The following is a 14863-nucleotide window of genomic DNA, read 5'->3' as shown; positions in this document are numbered from 1 at the left end:
TGAAAACTAGGAAATTAATGTTCGTACCGTTGTTTGAAAGTTCAATGTGGTTTGGTAAATTTAAGCTCCATTGGAAAGGTTTTGGGATTGTCGGTATATGAGCAAAAAACGCGATCTTTGGTGATTGCGTGATTGAGGTTCCACTTTACGTTTAGAAGTTTGATTACTGTAAAATTCACGCTAAAAATTACGATAGAAACGTTCTTTAAATAGCTTTATGATCTTATTTTTCCCAAATAAGTTTTGGGTCGATGAAAAAGCCGAAAGAAAAACCGTAGTTTATCGTGATGTTTAGAAGTTAGAAATGTTTCCTGCTTAAATATGTGACATTGATTCACTGCCATGTTTAATTTGTTTGGTCAATGATTCCTTCATGTAACTCGAGTAGGATATTTACATAGTTTTTCCATCTATCAAAATGTTTGTGTACTAGATTTACGACTACAAATGTTCTTTAAGTCAGTCCATGAAGCAAAGCCAAATTAGAGCTGAATTTTGTGACAAAGGCACCCGGCCTTGGGCTGGTCTCACTGGCCCGTGCTGGTCTCACTGGCCCGTTTATTTCGATTTCATTTGACCAGTTTTTTCAAAATTTTAAAGGTAAATGTATGGCTTTTTTCGTCAATATAAAGATTTCTAAGATGTCGAGTTCAAATAGCAATAAAATTCCTTGTATTATTTATTTAAATTAAGAATCTTGACACTTGCAATCTGCTTACTTGTTTTGTTACCCGGAAACATCCCATATATCTTTCTTGGCTATATTCGGTATTATTTTGCGAATTCACTTACTCTTCTCTGTACCAACTTCAATTTTGCCAACGAGTAACGCCGTATGAAAATCTGTATGAAAATCTCTTACATGTCTGTTTTTAAACATCATGGTTTTAGCATGTACGACACAACCAAACTCAACAACATTTGCAATCAGTCGCTCTAAAAATCATTGACCTTGGGTCAAGTAATCATTAGGCGGTGTAATTTATAAATATATAAACTAACTGTTAAAACCGCTTGTTTATCGACCCAAAACTTATTCGACTAAAACAAGATTATAAAGCTATTTAAAGAACGTTTCTATCGTAATTTTTAGCGTGAATTTTACAGTAATCAAACTTCTAAACGTAAAGTGGAACCTCGGTCACGCAATCACCAAAGATCGCGTTTTTTGCTCATCAGTACCGACAATCCCAAAACCTTTCCAATGGAGCTTAGATTTACCAAACCACATTGAACTTTCAAACAACGGTACAAACATTAATTTTCTAGTTTTCAGGGTAAATTTTATTGCAATCTTTACGAAAATCCTTATAGTCCTGCGTTGATTCGGGAAGCGTGATTTTCGCATTTATTTCAACCACATTCAACAGGTTTCTATGCAGTCAGAATTAATTTCCCCAAAATCAATCTTTAAAGTTTTGAAAAGGTCTATTCTTCCTCAACTTGCAGCATAAATATTATTTCAATCAGAGAACTTGCCAATAGATAAATCTCTTTTTCTTTTGAGGCAACTAATTAGCTTATGTAAACCACAGACCTCCTATTTTTCGTCGCCAAAAATTCGTCCCTTTCCCAATAAGCTTGAAATTAAGTCCAATGAACGAAAAAGCGTGATATATTAAGAAGAAAGTTCAAAAATTGTCAGAGATGGTTTATTTTTTACGCGCGCTCTGTTCAAAGTTTGCCCATTTTAACTCCCCTTGAGCGTCTCTTGCTTCGGTTTTCAGTCAAACCTCTTCTGTGGCCGTTTTCTCGAAAATAAAAAAAAATATTCAAAAACCAACTACCCAGGGATTCATATCTAATAAAGGCCTATCTAACTTTAAAAGAAGAGCGAATTTGTCACGAATTCTTGAATTTGTTCGATTCTTGTGAACATTGCCTCTTAATTCATTTACTGCCTGCCAGGTTTTTTGTGCTGGGCCTATGGGCCCAGTACATTTGTTTTTGGTGAATTAGGTATGATCGGAATTTAGTGTTACGAATTCTGGCGACTAGGGGCTGCACAACCCCGAGGTCTCCAGGGCATTTGGAAGGTGAGAAATGGGGGTCCAAAGTCTTGGCGGGAAAAAGTCTCGCACTGCTGAACTCCGCCTTTCCGGTCGAAAGCTGTAAATTCTGAATGCCCGTGTCCTGGCGACTAGGGGCTGCACAATCTCGAGGTCCAAAGGGCATTTGGAAGGTGAGAAATGGGGGTCCAAAGTCTTGGCGGGAAAAAGTCTCGCACGGGGAAACTCCGTCTTTCCGGTCGAAAGCTGTAAATATCTGAAAGCCCGTGTCCTGGCGACTCGGGGCTGCACAACCCCGAGGTCCCCAGGGCACTTGGAAGGTGAGAAATGGAGTTCCAAAGTCTTGGCGGGAAAAAGTCTCGCACGGGGAAACTCCGCCTTTCCGGTCGAAAGTTGTAAATTCTGAAAGCCCGTGTCCTGGCGACTCGGGGCTGCACAACCCCGAGGTCCCCAGGGCATTTGGAAGGTAAGAAATGGGGGTCCAAAGCCTTGGCGAGAAAAAGACTCGCATAATTGAACTCCGCCTTTCCGGTCAAAAGCTGTAAATATCTGAAAGCCCGTGTCCTGGCGACTCGGGGCTGCACACCCCCGAGGTCCCCAGGGCATTTGGAAGGTGCGAAATGGGGGTCCAAAGTCTTGGCGGGAAACCGTCTCACACGGGTGAATAGCGCTTTTCCGGTCGAAAGCTGTAAATTCTGAATGCCCGTGTCCTGCCCACTCCAGGCTGCACAACCCCGAGGTCCCCAGAGCATAATGATGGAAGAGTTTAAAGGCACAATGTAATGTGGATTATAGAACATCCACAGCCATTGTTTGGGACACAGAGCCAGCGCTGGGGGGAGGTCCCGGGGGAGGTGAAAACTACTAGAAAGACGTATTTTAGCTGGAAATTTGCTGTTGAACATGATTCCCCTATCGAAAACGGTCAAGAAAATTCGGTTTTCCAAACGAAATGACGTTGCGAAAGGAATTGGCAAAGTTCCTGCTGCGTTCACATACATTTGCTTATAAGAGCATTTTGCTGAATTAGCAAGGACTCCCCCAAGAAAATCCTTAATTTCTCAGCCGGTACATTAGCTGCAGCCCCAAAATAAAAAAAAGCAACGACTTTTAAGCTCTGGCTACTAGACTATGTAGTTTGGTGGGTGCTAACGTGAATGATGGAAGAGTTTAAAGGCACAATGTAATGTGGAGTATAGAACATCAACAGCCATTGTTTGGGACACAGAGCCAGCGCTGGGGGGAGGGCCCGGGGGAGGTGAAAACTACTAGAAAGACGTATTTTAGCTGGAAATTTGCGTTTGAACATGATTCCACTATCGAAAACGGTCAAGAAAATTCGGTTTTCCAAACGAAATGACGTTGCGAAAGGAATTGGCAAAGTTCCTGTTGCGTTCACATACATTTGCTTATAAGAGCATTTTCCTGAATTAGCAAGGACTCCCCCAAGAAAATCCTTAATTTCTCAGCCGGTACATTAGCTGCAGCCCCCAAATTAGAAAAAACAAAGACTTTGGAGCTCCGGCTACAATACTATGTAGTTTGGTGGGTGATAACGTGAATGATGGAAGAGTTTAAAGGCACAATGTAATGTGGAGTATAGAACATCCACAGCCATTGTTTGGGACACAGAGCCAGCGCTGGGGGGAGGGCCCGGGGAAGGTGAAAACTACTAGAAAGACGTATTTTAGCTGGAAATTTGCGTTTGAACATGATTCCACTATCGAAAACGGTCAAGAAAATTCGGTTTTCCAAACGAAATGACGTTGCGAAAGGAATTGGCAAAGTTCCTGTTGCGTTCACATACATTTGCTTATAAGAGCATTTTCCTGAATTAGCAAGGACTCCCCCAAGAAAATCCTTAATTTCTCAGCCGGTACATTAGCTGCAGCCCCCAAATTAGAAAAAACAAAGACTTTGGAGCTCCGGCTACAATACTATGTAGTTTGGTGGGTGATAACGTGAATGATGGAAGAGTTTAAAAGCACAATGTAATGTGGAGTATAGAACATCCACAGCCATTGTTTGGGACACAGAGCCAGCGCTGGGGGGAGGGCCCGGGGAAGGTGAAAACTACTAGAAAGACGTATTTTAGCTGGAAATTTGCTGTTGAACATGATTGTCCTATCGAAAACGGTCAAGAAAATTCGGTTTTCCAAACGAAATGACGTTGCCAAAGGAATTGTTTGGGACACAGAGCCAGCGCTGGGGGGAGGGCCCGGGGAAGGTGAAAACTACTAGAAAGACGTATTTTAGCTGGAAATTTGCTGTTGAACATGATTCGCCTATCGAAAACGGTCAAGAAAATTCGGTTTTCCAAACCAAATGACGTTGCGAAAGGAATTGGCAAAGTTCTTGTTGCGTTCACATACATTTGCTTATAAGAGCATTTTGCTGAATTAGCAAGGACTCCCCCAAGAAAATCCTTAATTTCTCAGCTGGTACATTAGCTGCAGCCCCCAAATAAAAAAAAGCAACGACTTTGGAGCTCCGGCTACAAGACTATGTAGTTTGGTGGGTGATAACGTGAATGATGGAAGAGTTTAAAGGCACAATGTAATGTGGAGTATAGAACATCCACAGCCATTGTTTGGGACACAGAGCCAGCGCTGGGGGGAGGGCCCGGGGAAGGTGAAAACTACTAGAAAGACGTATTTTAGCTGGAAATTTGCGTTTGAACATGATTCCACTATCGAAAACGGTCAAGAAAATTCGGTTTTCCAAACGAAATGACGTTGCGAAAGGAATTGGCAAAGTTCCTGTTGCGTTCACATACATTTGCTTATAAGAGCATTTTCCTGAATTAGCAAGGACTCCCCCAAGAAAATCCTTAATTTCTCAGCCGGTACATTAGCTGCAGCCCCCAAATTAGAAAAACCAACGACTTTGGAGCTCCGGCTACAATACTATGTAGTTTGGTGGGTGATAACGTGAATGATGGAAGAGTTTAAAAGCACAATGTAATGTGGAGTATAGAACATCCACAGCCATTGTTTGGGACACAGAGCCAGCGCTGGGGGGAGGGCCCGGGGAAGGTGAAAACTACTAGAAAGACGTATTTTAGCTGGAAATTTGCTGTTGAACATGATTGTCCTATCGAAAACGGTCAAGAAAATTCGGTTTTCCAAACGAAATGACGTTGCCAAAGGAATTGTTTGGGACACAGAGCCAGCGCTGGGGGGAGGGCCCGGGGAAGGTGAAAACTACTAGAAAGACGTATTTTAGCTGGAAATTTGCTGTTGAACATGATTCGACTATCGAAAACGGTCAACAAAATTCGGTTTTCCAAACCAAATGACGTTGCGAAAGGAATTGGCAAAGTTCTTGTTGCGTTCACATACATTTGCTTATAAGAGCATTTTGCTGAATTAGCAAGGACTCCCCCAAGAAAATCCTTAATTTCTCAGCTGGTACATTAGCTGCAGCCCCCAAATAAAAAAAAGCAACGACTTTGGAGCTCCGGCTACAAGACTATGTAGTTTGGTGGGTGATAACGTGAATGATGGAAGAGTTTAAAGGCACAATGTAATGTGGAGTATAGAACATCCACATCCATTGTTTGGGACACAGAGCCAGCGCTAGGGGGAGGGCCTGCGGGAGGTGAAAACTACTAGAAAGACGTATTTTAGCTGGAAATTTGCGTTTGAACATGATTCCACTATCGAAAACGGTCAACAAAATTCGGTTTTCCAAACGAAACGACGTTGCGAATGGAATTGGCAAAGTTCCTGTTGCGTTCACATACATTTGCTTATAAGAGCATTTTGCTGAATTAGCAAGGACTCCCCCAAGAAAATCCTTAATTTCTCAGCTGGTACATTAGCTGCAGCCCCCAAATAAAAAAAAGCAACGACTTTGGAGCTCCGGCTACAAGACTATGTAGTTTGGTGGGTGATAACGTGAATGATGGAAGAGTTTAAAGGCACAATGTAATGTGGAGTATAGAACATCCACAGCCATTGTTTGGGACACAGAGCCAGCGCTGGGGGGAGGGCCCGGGGAAGGTGAAAACTACTAGAAAGACGTATTTTAGCTGGAAATTTGCGTTTGAACATGATTTCACTATCGAAAACGGTCAAGAAAATTCGGTTTTCCAAACGAAATGACGTTGCGAAAGGAATTGGCAAAGTTCCTGTTGCGTTCACATACATTTGCTTATAAGAGCATTTTCCTGAATTAGCAAGGACTCCCCCAAGAAAATCCTTAATTTCTCAGCCGGTACATAAGCTGCAGCCCCCAAATAAAAAAAAGCAACGACTTTGGAGCTCCGGCTACAAGACTATGTAGTTTGGTGGGTGATAACGTGAATGATGGAAGAGTTTAAAGGCACAATGTAATGTGGAGTATAGAACATCCACAGCCATTGTTTGGGACACAGAGCCAGCGCTGGGGGGAGGGCCCGCGGGAGGTGAAAACTACTAGAAAGACGTATTTTAGCTGGAAACTTGCGGTTGAACATGATTCGCCTATCAAAAACGGTCAAGAAAATTCGGTTTTCCAAACGAAACGACGTTGCGAAAGGAATTGGCAAAGTTCCTGTTGCGTTCACATACATTTGCTTATAAGAGCATTTTCCTGAATTAGCAACAACTCCCCCAAGAAAATCCTTAATTTCTCAGCCGGTACATTAGCTGCAGCCCCCAAATAAAAAAAAGCAACGACTTTGTAGCTCTGGCTACTAGACTATGTAGTTTGGTGGGTGCTAACGAGCAGCAGGTAGGGGGACTCGCGGCCAACCCCGGAATTACATGGGTATTCCCCGCGCTCACGTACGTGCGTGGGCCGCGGGTATTACCCGTAAAGTTGTTCTGGGTATTACCTGCGTAATTCGATTCGAAAAGCTCTCTACGGGTTTTACTGGTGCCCCACATTACTAAGTTAAAATATTACCCCTAATGGAGGACAAAATATCGTTAAGTATACGATGAGTGGTAAGCTTATTTGTCCAAGATGTAGCAAGAGCTTCACAAAGTGTGGTCTGATTTCCCATCTACGCAGGAAGGATCCCTGTGAGATTGTGACGACTTGTACGACAACGCGCGAGGAATACGTAAAGGAGTTGACAAGAAAGCCCGCGGTTCCCAAACCTGCTTTAAGACGTCGTCCTATGACATATTGGATGCGTCCGCGTAGGGTCGTAAACGAAGGTTAAAATATTTCCTAGATATAGATGGACAACATCGCGCGCATTCAAAACAAAACTGTACGGAAGGTGCGAACCCAGGTATTGGATCGTTTGGACGCCGACTTCGCCTTCACGACATTCACAGAAGGAGACACAGAAGAAATCATGGATGAAGAAAGAGCCGAAAAGATAATAGACCTGATGCCTGAAGGTAACTACCGTTTACAGTTAACGTTTATAAAGTATTACGACGGCGACTGGGTAATAGAAAGAGGCCGTAACCCTATTCGAGCGTCTGGTAAGCAGAACCTGTTTGTCTTAAATAAGCAAACGCGCCCCGGAGCGCTGGTAGGCATCGACGCGCTGTTCTACGAGGTTGCTTACCCTGTTACGGTAGTTATCTACGGTGCGTATGAGATCAAAGAGCCAGACGTTAGGAAACTCAAGCCAATGCGACATCCCGGCAACTGCGTCGGGAAACTGGTAAGGGAATTCTTTGAGGATTCCGCCCGCGGAGGTAAGTTAACTCCGAAAAGAAAAGAAGCCATCAGGAAATGGGAAAACGCCACCTACAAAGCTGGGGCTACGATAGACAACATCAAGAAATTAGAAATTGCCTTAGAAAGGCGCATACACGTGAAAGACATCACAGACGGGTACATTTACTCTGGGACACATAAATACGGCTGCAGAGGTGCTCCTATAGTCATCTACCAGCATAACGGACACGCTTGGCGAGAACTTCGATTCCCGCGAAAGAAAGAAACCAAGGTCTACGAAACCTCTCCGTTGGTGAACTTGATTCATGAGAACTCAATATGGTTAATGGATTCGGAAGGAAGCCAGTTTATGACCCAAGACGGCACTTTGTATCGCCCGGAAATCGAACACCAGCGCATCAAAAGCGCCTACGAAACCCTTGGGGAAGACATCTCAGACGAGGTCCTTAGCTCCCGCAGCTTAGACTTCTTAGCTGCCAAGAAGAGAAACGGCTGGAAACCTACCCCAAAAGAGTTCAAAGATATCTCCAAAGCGTGCGTAGAACACGGTCATGGAGGTCTTTGGAATATGGAGTACGACGAAGACGAATACGTCTCCTTAGACATGAAGCATTGCTATCCTGCGTCATTTAAAGGTCTTGGCGATTGTAAGGAATATTACGACCGCTACGGACACCCAGACTCGCAGTTCTTTCGCGTGTCTTTAGATGGCAGCTACGACGCGCCAGCAACAGGGTTCGTCAGATTAACGTCTTGGAAGTTGGCTAAAGACTTGCATCCCATAATTTACGCTTGGTATGGCAAGCATTTACAGGAGAAAGACTGGATACCCGTGCCGCTGTTAAAGTTCCTCGAAGAGCGCCAATTACTCCATTATACCGCCCATGAAGCCATACTTTGCCACAGCGCCTTCAGCAAGTGGTTGCCGGAGCACAACCCAACCGCAAGAATCGTCATAGGAAAGTTCACGCAGGGTGCTAAGGAGGGCGAAAAACATATGCAGCGACGCCTAATAACGGACGAAGGCGAACTAAGCTTCCTTATCAAACGCGCCCACGACCAAGGAACGATGGTGTCTGTGGAGAAATGGGACTATTTTATAGAAGCCGAGCAGAGAGAACGTAAGTGGAATGCTTTGTGTTACTACCAGGACCATCGACCACAGTATTACCATCTGCGTGCCAGTATGCTCGCATATGCGCATATCAATCTCTTAGCAATGCTCCTGCGGTTCGACAAAGAGGACGTTCCGCGCGTAGTCACGGATTCCCTATACGTGAAACCGCACGTATTGGAAAAGATGAAGGAATTCTACACTGCCGATGAACTCGCAGAAAGTAGATAATGGCGCGTTAAAGATGAGGAGATAAGAGCCTGGAGGGCACGTGTAGAATATCACGGAGAACACACCCGCGGTTCCATTACGCCGACGGAAGAGCCACTGCCCTCAGTTGCGGACCCTATTTCCTACCAACGCTTCTCTTACCTCTACGGTACGGGCGGCAGCGGTAAGACGACGCGTGTGTTAGAACTCTTTCCTAAGATAAAGGTGCTAACGCCAACGCACCGCTTGGAAAGAGAACTCTGCGAAATGGGCCACGACGCGCAAACCTACCACAGCTTCTTTCGCTGGAATGGTCAAAAATGGGTGCCGGAAGCAATCCACGACATACCTCCGGTGATACTTTGGGATGAGATTTGCACCGTTCCTTTAGAAATCCTACAAGAATTCGTAGAATTCCTAAGAGGGAAATGTCAAGTAATATTCGCCGGAGATCCCTGCCAGCCTCCTCCAATAGCCGGAGAGATGCCCCACGAATGGCTGAAAGATTTCGTAGACCATGCGGAGGAAATTAACACAGATTACCGCAGCAAGGATCAAGTAAGAAACCTGAAAGCGGAATTAAGGGGCCTCAGTGACGCCGAGCAATGCAAGACGCTGCGCAAACGCGTACGAGCGAAGTCCTACGAGGACTTTCTATACGCCTGGCATCCCAAAGATCTGGTGCTAAGTAGTAAGCGCGCAGCACAATCTCGCATACAGAAAGACTTACTCAAAATACACCAAGAGCGCTTCCCCACACATCCCGTACCCGTTTGTTATAAACCCCACGACACCCGCATGCAGCGCCGCGACGTTTACGTACCCGGTACCGACATCCAACTGCAAAATGCGGTAACGCATGATAAAGCCTGGGTGCCCATAGAAAAGGTGGAAAAAATAACCTCCCATCCAGACTGGCGCTTGGGCTATTGCATAACAGTCCACAGCGCGCAAGGGCTTACCATAAAAGAAACCTTATGGATCATAGACCAGCGGCTGTGTTGGAGCAACCTTATCTACACCGCCGTAAGTCGTGTAGAATATGCTAAACAGCTGAAAAGAGCCTGGGGTCCGCAACTGCGTTATGACCGCACCCCCGAAGACGTAGCCAAAGAGAACATTGTTAAGAAACTCCTTCGCTACAAGCGCCACGACGAAGAGAAAAAAATGACGTTCGACTTATGTGTAGACGACGTCTATAAGAAAGGGGCGCGGTGTGCCAAGTGTAACAAACCTCTACTATGGAGGTTTGACCCAAATGACGATCAGCAGTTCTCCGTGGATCGCATAAATAATTAACGCGGCCATTGCAGAGGTAACGTAAGACTGACATGCCTAGAGTGTAATCGGGCGCGTGGAGCAGCACTACTCTGAGTCTTTGGGGACTATGAGCAGCTCTTCCTTGACAAATCCACGACTTTGGCCATGTAGGTAATACAACACGGGTTGCCCTTCCTTGGTGACGGACTTCGAAATCTCATACGTTTCCAGGGACCAGTTAGGATCCGTGGCTCTCTTACTGCCACCTTCGAGTTCCCCCGGCTGATAGAGGTATCTGACCACTATGTCGCGGGGGAGCTTTTTTTCCTTCAGTCCGACCACCCTCGAACTTCTGACGTAGGACTTGTATTCCACGTGTTTCTTTTTTATGGCATCCCTGGGTTTCATTCCCGTAGCCCTGGCCGCCTCGTTGTTCAAAGCCGCGACGACCTGGGGGAGCCTCTGAGTCCATTCCCTGTTGCGTTTGGAGGGATCTTCCAGCTCTTTCCAATACTGGTACCCAAAGAGACGCTCGGCCAGGGTCTTATTGAATCTTTCGACAATGCTCTGACCCCTGTGGTACTCTGCCTCGGCTCTCCTAATTTTAGTGCTGTGGTCTTTCAGGGTCTTAGTAACCACGCCCATGAACTCCGTCCCCGCATCCACTTGCAGCAGCTTAGGCCATTTCAAAACGCGCTTATAAATCCTACCTAGGGCTTCTGCGACTTCCCCAGAATCCTTGCTGGTTATGGGTTCGGCGTCCTTGTATCTGCTTGCGATGTCAACTACGGTCAAAGCGTACCTATAGGTCTTTCTTCTCACCTTGTCGTGCGGTAAGAAAAGCAAATCTGCCTGATGGACTTCATTGGGGGCATTTACGGTGAAGCTGGGCCTGGGAATGTACTTGGGCACGGGAAGATAGACCTGCCAGAGGGTTTGTTTTTTTAACCAGTTCTTAGCCGTTTCTTCTGATACCCTGGCCGCGGCCGCAAGTTTCTTGATGCCCGACGCTCCTTTCCAATAGCCTTCAGGCCCATAGTAAATCCTTTTGAGTTTGTCCTCAGTTCGACCCATTATATGAATAGAATCGCGCTTCGCTTGATTCAAGCGAAGGATAGGACGAGATTGATCTTGCGTCCGTTGAAATCCACCGTCTTTCCGTCCACTTTAATGGTGATGTTTATGCTTTCTACCAAATTAGACAAGTCATAGCTCAAAGAAATGGGAGTGTATTCTACTGGGTCAAATGGATTACCTTTGGGCAGAAACTTGGACATAAGAGAAGACTTTTCTCCATTGTTGTAACTATGGACTAAATCGCAATAGACTTCGTAAGAGGATGCGACTTTCCATTTCACAGGTATGGCTGTGTCGGTAATTGTCTTGCCCGAGGCACATAATAAAGATCCCAATGGGTCAAACTTTCCAAAAGTTACTGAATAGTTTGGTATATTATGTTTGAGGGTCATTTCGTGCGGCAATCCCGTGGTGAGAGTATAACCGCGCTTGGCGAGCTCCTTGGCAAGGGTGATTGGCGTGTAATGTCCATCGGGTAGCATTTCACCTTTATATTTGCCAGGCGCCTTAAGTACGGTGACCAAGGCATTGACTAGATTATACCAAGAATTGTACAAAGAGCAACTAACCAGCCGAACCTTATGGGCTTTGATGGGGGGATTCAGATAAGTGGTAAAGTTATTCTTGTCGCTTTCCAAAAAGACGATCATACATTACAGGGGACGAGTCCCCTTCGTTAGAAGGGGTACGCAACAAAGTTACCTTCTAGACTAAGTACGCCAAAGCCACGCCTCCCGCCAGCCCTGCGACTCCTACGAAGACCAACTCATTGTCTTTTTGTTTCTTAGAAGGCTGGTAGTAATTCTTAAACTGGGGCCTTTTCAACCCCGTCGATGCCGCGGGGTGCGCTTGCGCATAGAGCTTAAAGGCGTAGTCTGTATTTTCAAAGTTCTTGTCTGCCTGCATTTTGTCTTGGTAGTTCTTGTCCAACCAATCCCTGTAAGCTTGTCTTTTTTCATTCCAAGCGGCCACGTCCCTTTGATATTTTTCCAGCGCTAAGTCGTGCCTCTTTCTTTCGGCAGCGCCGCTGTGATCACCTCTGACTAATCTATCCAAATATTGACCACCATAATTAGCTCCAGTGAATGCTAAAGCTGCAATGACTCCACCTGCGATTAAACTAGCCATATATCAAGGGCGTGAGCGTAGCTCACACCGTAGGGAGGTACTTTTCCTTCCGCAGGTAATCCTTTACCATGATAGCCCCGCCAACGGCAGCGGTCATCTTAGCAAAATTAGCGAAGCTCTTGCTTGGGTCTTCAGTAAAGTCTTCTTTGAGCACTTTCTTACCTACCCAACCAATACCCGCAACGATGGAAGTAATAATAGCTGCTTCTTCAACAGTTTTCAAAAACGCGGTTGACATGATATTACAGAGCGAGAAGGTTATTACTCCATCACGGGTATTTTGCTTTTCGTCACATGCACGGGTTCTAATTCTACCTTTGGCTTTGCTGCCTTCCATTGTAAGTAAAGGCTACCTGCTGCTATGATGACTCCTAACGCGCCAATGACGTATCCCGGATTGATGGAGGATTCCTCTTCTTTCTCTTCTACCTTTTCCTCCTTCTTTGCTTTGTTCTTTTTATTCATCTCCGCGAGCTTCTTTCCGGCAGCGACTCTGCCTGGAGATTTAGCCTTGGTAATCTTTTGCTCGGGTTCCTCCACCTTTGATTCAGCTTCACTCATTTATACCAAGGACTTGAAGGACTTGACAGGTAACTTAAGGTAACCTGGGTAAGTACTTAAGGACGACTTGACTAAGTACTTGAGGCGACCTGGGTAATTCCTGAGGACGACTTGACCAAGTACTTGAGGCGACTTGATCAGGTACCTCAGCAAGTACTGCCTTAAACACCTTTTCGACTTCTCTGTCCTTCTTGAAGTCCTTCCAAGACGTCGTAAGTTCCTTCAAGTTGACATGCTGAGCTACGTGAAGTGCCGCAGAGGCGACTGCCATTAACGTACCGCACTTCAACGACAACCACCCGCAGGTTATCTTAAGTTCTTGGGATATGACATAGTCATCTCTTATGTCCTTCTGTAGTTGCTCCACGTCGTCTATGGGCAGCGCAAGTCCAAGTAATTTAGTCGCGAACTTAATGGCTGAGTCTGCTACGGCGTCCGTGGTCTTACTTGCAAGGGCAGCCTCATACCTTTTATGGAATTTCTTGACTTCCTCTTCCGACAACTTATTAACCTGCTCATGGGTAAGTTCCTTGCCTATTATTTCCTTGCACTTCCCAGATGACACGAGGATGTTAAGTTGTTCCTTGAGGTTACTTTCATCTAGCTGCGTGGGGACTTCATCTAAGAGCTGCTCAATCTCCATATACATTAGGAATCATAGATTCCAACCGTGTAGGCAAACCTCAAAGAGAAGATCATCTTGGAATGTTGGTGCGTCTTTAAATGCCGCATGTATTCATGCAACTGTTCCTTGCTTATCTCGCCGCCGTAGTCGCTCAAGATGGTTTCCAGGTCATACTTGCTCGGAGTATAAAATACGACAAGTGAACCTATGTTTTCCCTAAAGGGCTTAGAGACGCTGGTAAGCTGCTGCGAGAGCAACCAAACGCTGATATTGTCGTGTCTGCCGCTGAAGGCGAGCTTAACGAGCTCTGACGTGCGTCTCTTTACATCATCCCCACAGACAATGTCATCCAGTATGAGGAGGGTTTACGTATCTTTAGGGAATTGTTTGGGCCAGAACTTAAGATGCCCAGATAACTCGTTAGGGTCTAAGATATCTACGAAGAAGTCGTCATCTTTCACTCCTATACCCGTCCAGGTGCGGTTATTCACGTAGGTGGGGCAGAGCAGCACTATGTAGTCGAAGCGGTATCTAAAGGATCCTAATAGCTGCTCTACCACGAACTGGGTCTTTCTGCAGCCGGTGGGTCCTACTATCAGAGCGCTACAAGGAATATGGTTCGGATCCATTGTATATATGGAGCCAGTGGAAGCAGTAGAAAAGATGGTTAACATCGCCAAAAGGAAGTCAGACCTGGAGAGGACGGTCGAAATGCAAAGGGAGGAGATAGACCGGCTGAATGAACGCGTAAAGGAGCTTTATGAGGAAATGTGTGGTCTAAAGCGCGCAGAACGGTTTGACGCGCTGATAACGATGGCAACGTGGGCTAAGGAGTCAGTCGTGGACTTTATGAGGTACCCAATTTAAATGTTAAGGATTGGTTGAGATCTTGTTAAGGTCTCCCCATGCTTCTTCAAAATATACCTTAGAATGTTAAATTGGGGTTAAGATCTTGTTAAGGTTACCGTCAAACTCCTCCAAAAGATGACTCATAATGTTAAATGGAGGTTAAATTATTGTTAAGGAAGGTCGGAAACTCCTCCAAAAGATGCCTCAGAATGTTAAATGGAGGTTAAAATATTGTTAAGTATATATGTACTGCTTAAAATGTAAGAAGGTATTTAGTACCAAACAAAGACTGCAATACCATGTTTGGCATGGAGTTTGCACAAAGAAGCCAATTAGTAAGGTCTGCAAATGATGTATCGGTCAGCACTCCTTCGGAAAGTTTGTTGCAAGTACCACGCAAAGGGG

This window comes from Actinia tenebrosa, unplaced genomic scaffold (assembly GCF_029948245.1).
Source record: "Actinia tenebrosa isolate PJP-AT-01 unplaced genomic scaffold, QUT_ActTen_1.0 PGA_scaffold2__45_contigs__length_23673736, whole genome shotgun sequence".
NCBI lineage: Eukaryota > Metazoa > Cnidaria > Anthozoa > Actiniaria > Actiniidae > Actinia > Actinia tenebrosa.
The sequence above is the reverse complement of the archived record's forward strand: the minus strand, read 5'-3'. Positions refer to the sequence as shown.